At 42.7% G+C, this 7,866-nt stretch overlaps 1 pseudogene; it reads right to left on the minus strand.

The window, feature by feature from the left end:
* Window positions 1–2,887: 2,887 nt before the first annotated feature.
* Window positions 2,888–7,647, minus strand: LOC115110659 (protein phosphatase 1 regulatory subunit 12B-like; annotated as a pseudogene).
* Between the last annotated feature and the right edge of the window lie 219 nt (window positions 7,648–7,866).

Below are 7,866 nucleotides of genomic sequence, written 5' to 3' on the forward strand. Positions count from 1 at the left end.
CTGGTGTTCAACCTTCCCAAGTTCTCTCACGTCACCCCGCTCCTCCGCTCTCTCCACTGGCTTCCAGTTGAAGCTCGCATCCGCTACAAGACCATGGTGCTTGTCTACGGAGCTGTGAGGGGAACGGCACCTCAGTACCTCCAGGCTCTGATCAGGCCCTACACCCAAACAAGGGCACTGCGTTCATCCACCTCTGGCCTGCTCGCCTCCCTACCACTGAGGAAGTACAGTTCCCGCGCAGCCCAGTCAAAACTGTTCGCTGCTCTGGCCCCCCAATGGTGGAACAAACTCCCTCACGACGCCAGGACAGCGGAGTCAATCACCACCTTCCGGAGACACCTGAAACCCCACCTCTTTCAGGAATACCTAGGATAGGATAAAGTAATCCTTCTCACCCCCCCTTAAAAGATTTAGATGCACTATTGTAAAGTGGCTGTTCCACTGGATGTCTTAAGGTGAACGCACCAATTTGTAAGTCGCTCTGGATAAGAGCGTCTGCTAAATGACTTAAATGTAAATGTATAACGATAGTCATTATGGCCAAACAGTTCTATTTCAGACCAGAGGACATTTCTCCAAAAAGTACAATCTTTGTCCCCATGTGCAGTTGTAAACCGTAGTCTGGCATTTTTTGTGGCGGTTTTGGAGCAGTGACTTCTTCCATGCTGAGCAACCTTTCAGGTTATGTAGATAAAGGACCCATTTTACTGTGGATATAGATACTTTTGTAACTGTTTCTCCAGCATCTTCACAGGGTTCTTTGCTTTTGTTCTGGGATTGATTTGCACTTTTCGCACCAAAGTACATTCATCTCTAGGAGACAGAACGTGCCTCCTTCCTGAGCGGTATGACAGCTGCGTGGTCCCGTGGTGTTTATACTTGCGTACTATTGTTGGTACAGATGAACGTGGTACCTTCAGGCGTTTGGTAATTGCTCCCAAGGATGAACCAGACTTGTGGAGGTCTACAATTGTTTCTGTGAGTTCTTGGCTGATTTCTTTGATTTTCCCATGATGTCAAGCTAAGAGGCACTGAGTTTGAAGGTAGGCCTTAAAATACATCCACAGGTACACCCCAATTGACTCAAATAATGTAAATTAGCCTATCAGAAGCTTCTAAAGCCATGACATGATTTTCTGGAATTTTCCAAGCTGTTTAAAGGCACAGTCAACTTAGTGTATGTAAACTTCTGACCCACTGGAATTGTGATACAGTGAATTATAAGTGAAATAATCTGTCTGTAAACAATTGTTGGAAAATGACTTGTGTCATGCACACGGTAGATGTCCTAAACGACTTGCCAAAACTATAGTTTGTTAATTAATTAACTTCTTATGGCTGGGGGGCAGTATTGAGTAGCTTGGATGAATAAGGTGCCTAAAGTAACCGGCCTGCTCCTCAGTCTCAGTTGCTAATATATGCATATTATTAGTATTGGATAGAAAACACTCTAAAGTTTCTAAAACGGTTTGAATTATGTCTGTGAGTATAACAGAACTCATATGGCAGGCAAAACCGAGTTGAAATCAAAACAGGAAGTCAGAAATCTGAGCTTTGTATGTATTCACCAGAGTCCCCAATGAAATCCCCTTGAGATATGAATGATGTTGCACTGCCTAGGGGTTCCACTAGATGTCAACCATCAATAGAAATTATAATGAGACTTCTATGGTGTTGTGGGAGTGAATGATAGCAGAATCAGTCAGGTGTCTGGCAATCAGCCATTTTCTGATCATGCTTATTCTCATGGTAGTCACTATGCCCATTGCTCACGAAGACAAGAAGGAGTACTCAGGTTGGAACTTTATTGAAGCTATATGTTAAAAACATCCTAATGATTGATTCTGTACTTAGTTTGAAATGTTTCTTCGACCGGTAATATAATGTTTTGACGTTTTTGTCCGATATAACGCTGACCAGAATGAGCGTTTGGATATGTAAACCAAACGCGCTCACAAAAGAAGGTATTTGGACATAAATAACGGACATTTTCGAACAAAACAAACATTTATTGTGGACCTGGGATTCCTGGAGTGCTTTCTGATGTAGATCATCAAAGGTAAGGGAATATTTATCATGTAATTTCTTGTTTATGTTGACGTCAACATGGCGGCTATTGTGACAAATATTTCTGAGCGCCGTCTCAGATTATTGCATGGCTGGCTTATTCCGTAAAGTCTTTTTGAAATCAGACACAGCGGTTGCATTAAGGAGAGGTATATCTATAATTCCATGTGTATAACGTGTATTATCATCTACATTTATAATGAGTATTTCTGTTGAATTATGTGACATTGCAAAATCACCTAATGTTTTTGGAACTAGTGAATGTAACGCGCCAATGTAAACTCATATTTGGATAAATATGAACTTTATCAACCAAAACATACATGTATTGTGTAACATGAAGTCCTATTAGTGTCATCTGATGAAGATCATCAAAGGTTAGTGATTCATTTTATCTCTATTTTCTGCTTTTTGAAACTCCTTTGGCTGAAAAAATGACTGTGTTTTTCTGTGGCTATGTGGTGACCTAACATAATAGTTTGTGGTGCTTTTGCTGTAAAGCATATTTGAAATCGGACACCGTGGTGGGATTAACAAATGTTAATTATGAGATTTTTGATGTTTTGAAAATGGCGCCCACACTTTGACTGGCTGTTGTCAAATCGTCTCGTTAACGGGATTGCAGCCATAAGAAGTTTAACAAGAAATTTGTGGGGTGATTGAAAACAAGTTTCAATGACTCCAACCTAAGTGTATGTAAACTTCCGACTTCAACTGTATGTACTGTACATATAAGTAGGGGTAAAGTGACTAGGCAACAGGATAGATAATAGACTGTAGTAGCAGCGCATGTGGCATAGGAGTCTGGTTCATAATAATGTCAGAAACTGAGAAATGGAATGGCATCAAACATATGGAAACACACTATGCCGTCATGGATTCAAATCCTGCAGCACACGCAAGGTCCACCTGCTCAAGCCAGCGCATGTCCAGGCCCATCTGAAGTTTGCCAATGAGCATCTGGATGATCCAGAGGAGGAATGGGAGAAGGTCATGTGGCCTGATGAGACAAAAATAGAGCTTTTTGGTCTAAACTCCACTCGCCGTGTTTGGAGGAAGAAGAAGGATGAGTACAACCCCAAGAACACCATCCCAACCGTGAAGCATGGAGGTGGAAACATCATTCTTGGGGATGCTTTTCTGCAAAGGGGACAGGACGACTGCACCGTATTGAGGGGAGGATGGATGGGGCCATATATCGCGAGATCTTGGCCAACAACCTCCTTCCTCAGTAAGAGCATTGAAGATGGGCCGGGCTCGGTCTTCCAGCATGACAATGACCAAACACACAGCCAGGGCAACCAAGGAGTGGCTCTGTAAGAAGCATCTCAAGGTCCTGGAGTGGCCTAGCCAGTCTCCAGACCTGGACCTAATAGAAAATCTTTGGAGGGAGCTGAAAGTCCGTATTGCCCAGTGACAGCCCCGAAACCTGAAGGATCTGGAGAAGGTCTGTATGGAGGAGTGGGCCAAAATCCCTGATGCAGTGTGTGCAAACCTGGTCAAGAACTACAGGAAACGTATGATCTCTGTAATTGCAAACAAAGGTTTCTGTACCAAATATTATGTTCTGCTTTTCTGAGGTATCAAATACTTATGTCATGCAATAAAATTCTAATTAATTACTTAAAAATCATACAATGTGATTTTCTGGATTTTTGTTTTAGATTCTGTCTCTCACAGTTGAAGTGTACCCATGATAAAAATTACAGACCTATCATGCTTTGTAAGTAGGAAAACCTGCAAAATCGTCAGTGTATCAAATACTTGTTCTCCCCACTGTATGTCAGGATCAATTTCAAGATCATTATCCGTCGACTGCTCAGGATCTTCAGGTGCGTAACATGCATTTTTCTCTACTGTACTTAACCTAAAGGAGAAAGTACTCATCTTGTATTTCACCGTCAGTTCAGTTTTGCACCTCGCACCCTTCTTTCTGCCTCGCTTCCTCTCGCCATCCATCCTCTTGCTCGCCCAGTCCTCCGACAAAGGTGTATTACCGTGTTCAAACTTCTTCTTTGTCTTCATGTGGTTTTCCAGCAGAGTAGACGCTGTGTTGTGTATTGCTGCCTTTCGCAGGTCAGAGTGCAGATTGCACATTTTGGTCACAAACAAAAAAGGGAAAAGGGAATGGGAAAATCTTAAATTGCACCACCATCTAAACCTGCACATCAATACACTATCCCCCAAAAACACACCACCCCATCTGACTACTTTGACCCTAAACTAAATAAATGTTTTCTCATTGGAAGAAACATGATGGAATTTTGTCATGAAAATTGTATGCTTGTATTATTATATACCTGTGTAATTGCATCATTCAAATCACAAGTGTGTCCCGAAGTCGATTGGTTTATTGGGTCCCCTTGCCACTTTTGAAGTAACCCTCTGAATTTGATCAGTAACACATAAAATTGAGGGCTCTACAAATGAGTTAGTTGGTAGGGGCGAGGGCCTGGTTTGGGATTCACCGTACGACTTGAGGGTCGTTCAAGTGAAACTTCCAAGTCAGAACTCCACACTTCAGAGATTTCTGACAGCATGTGAACGCCTAAGCCTAAACATAAACCTCAGGTTGATATGAAATTACTGTTTAAAAACGTAAAAACGTTATTTTAATGAAATTATGTGAATTAGCAGCTCGTTACCCTTTTCCTCTAGGTGATCCTTATCATAACCTATAATAGGCTACGTAGAGTTTTCCATCAAGAGTCAATCAGTGAGATAGAAAAGAGTTGCGTCCTCACCAATTAATTTCAGCAATATTTATAAAAAGCACCTTTATGAAAATATTTTGTAAAAAAATAAGACGTTCATTGGTGAAATTCATTAGATTAGTTGAAATGGGCAGAATACCACTTACTCTTTCAGCAACACTGTTAACTATTTCAGAAAATAACAACTGCCAAGCATAATAGGAAAAATGCCAATACAGCAGCACCAGTACGTGTATGGCATAGTAGCTATTTTCCAATGATCTCTGGCCTACCAAATGAAATGTAATTTTTGATGGGAATTGCTATTGACGCCCTCTCTCTGCTCAGAGAGGATACACACAACTTTTCCCAAGCCATAAACACACAGGCTAAATGCAGAGAACAATGCCAAATACAGTCTGTACTCTATCTGTATTTTGGAAGCAGTGAGTTGAAAATAGTCTCTGCCCATATGCAGGAACTATCCTCAATGCTGCATAGTTTTGTGGAAAATTCAAGCAATGGACAGTCAGATTTTTACAAGATTGATCACAGAATTGGGCTGGATGATCTCATTGGGTAATCAGAATGAAGACATACCCTATTGATTCATTACACAGATTAAATAACTGTTTACTGTGGTGTGTCACACTATATTTTTTGGTATGTGGTGCTAAATGATCTGGGAAACTGAAAGCTGTTGGTGCTATAAACAGCCTGAGATGCTGTTTGTGACAACTAAAGTGACAAGACTGGTTTGCATGTTTTTGTGGAAAAGCACCAAACAAAAATTAGCCAACTTCTTTTTAAGCAAATAATGAAAAGATACAAAAATAATAACCTTTACAAAGTATTGTCCAACTTGATATACAAAACCGCTCCCAAAAGCATTGTGAGTCACAATTATGCATTTAGAAAACAATAGGCTACAAGTGCTCTGTAGCAGGAAAAGTGGCCTGGTCCCTTGTCCCAGACTTTCTCATTCTCTCTGGCTGGGCTTTTCCATTTCAAGAAGCTAGTCTCAGGACCAGGGTACACTATCCATCTGTCCACATCATGCTCCTTCAGGTCCTGTTCTGTAGGTGGCCAGTGAGTTACACACAGCCTGCTCTCAAATAGATTGACCAGCTCCTTACAGTCTGGGTCAATGAGGTCCGCTGGCTTCTCCCGTTCTCGTTCTCTGCAAATGCACTGGCACCAAGAGAGAGCAGGTAGCTAAGAGGGACAAAATACAGTGTTGTTCAGCACAAGTCACATTCAAACAAGGCGTCTTTCATTGTCTATATTCACACTGGCTATGAAATGCTGCATATGTCTGGTTCAATCAGGTCACCGAGGTCAGTATGGTTCACTACCTGCCTTTTGTCAGAAGAGTTATTTCTCGAAGAGGCAGCAACATTGCATGATAGATCAATTGAATGTTGTGTTTTGTGGTCTCCGTACTGTAGGGAAATATTTCTGTGGACGTTTTATGAGTTTGTGTTTCATTTGTACACCAACCTGGCGATTTCGGGGAAGCCATCACTGCAGGCCATGTGCAGCGGCGTCCAGCCGTCCTCATCTCTCTGGGGACATCAGCTCCATATTTCACCAGCAGCTTCACGCAATCCAGGTTCCTGTGAGTACGGCCTCATGGAGTGCTGCCATACCTGTACACAGAGCACCATACATGGGCACAGTCAGAAGAGGGCTCAGCTGCACTGTACATACCCTTACACTGCTTTTCTGTCATTTCAACCCCTGCTTTTAACTTCAGAACTTTTCTGAACTTTCACTATGCATTTGTCAAACAATTATTTAGAGCCTTTATTCTTTTTGGTTTAGAATATAAATAAATATTTGAGACCCTTTAACCTCTCAGTAGTTTTATATTTGTCAACACAATATCACTCCAAAAGAAGCTGTTGTAGTTAGTGACTATATTTTCATGCAGACAGTTGTAGGTGCCATTGCCTGCTGTGGTAACTCCTGTCAATCTCTCAACACTTTCCCCCTGTCTTTATGTATTTGTAGATTCACTCACCAGATGGGAACAGGGTATGCAGACGTATTTCTTCGCTTCCTCTCATAAAGCGTCCAATCTGCTCCATTCACCATGTCGGACAAGGTCCTGGAAGATAATGTCATTGGAGAAGTGTACGGCCCTGACTGGCTTGAGTGGTAGAGGTGCAGGAGTCTGCTGTGCAGGTATGTGTGCTGGGGACGGCAGCAGCACTGTAGCGTGTTCCTTTGCTGTACGAAGGGGTGTAACTGGAACTGGTTTTATGTGTAGGTGTGTAAAGTGAAGGGGTGTAGCTTGTGGGGGTGTAGTGAGTTGAGCTGTACTTTGTTTGGGTATATGAAGTGGGTGTGTATTTGGTGGGGGTGTAGTGGCCGGTGTGTAATTGGTGGGGGTGTAGTGCGAGGTGTGTAATTGCTGGGGTGTAATGTGTAGGTGTGTAATTGCTGGGGGTGTAGTGTGTTGGTGTGTACGTCATTGGTGTGTACTGACTATATCGCGTGGTGTACGATGACACTGGTAGCTGGTAGCTATACTTCATCCCTGCGGTCAACACGGTTCTTCCTCCCCCTATGCGCTCAGCCCAGGAGGAGGGGTGGGAGAAATCCAAGAAAACTTTGCAATCCAGGAAACTAATTCCTTTGTCCTTTTCACGCTTATCCTCCTTGACTTTTTTCACTTCCTTCTGATCCTTGAGTTTCCAACCAGAGTAGCACCGCTACTCTCTCTGCAGAGTACCAAAACTTTCCCAAAGTCAATTCTCACTGGCCAAACTTCCTCTTTTTATGTCTTTCTTTCCTTCTGGTTCTCTGGATTTCTCCCTCGTGCCTCCTGTCTTGTTTCTCCAGTCCTTTTGTATGTCACTACAGTTTCCTCTGGCTTTGTACAGGCTGGTGGTCTGATGGAGCAGGTGGGAGAGGGTCCCTATATACACTCTGGAGGGCTATTTTGGTGCCCGTCATCCCTCATATCGAGTGACTTTAGCTTGGAACGGAGTGGTCTCTGCCAGGCCAGGCTCCTCCCACTATGACCCCTGACACTGACACTGCCTCCACCCCTAACCCCATAGCACAAACACATTGGGTTCTTTATGGAGCTTGCCCAACA

The sequence above is a fragment of the Oncorhynchus nerka genome, linkage group LG21, assembly GCF_034236695.1.
Source record: "Oncorhynchus nerka isolate Pitt River linkage group LG21, Oner_Uvic_2.0, whole genome shotgun sequence".
In the NCBI taxonomy this organism is placed as follows: Eukaryota; Metazoa; Chordata; class Actinopteri; order Salmoniformes; family Salmonidae; genus Oncorhynchus; species Oncorhynchus nerka.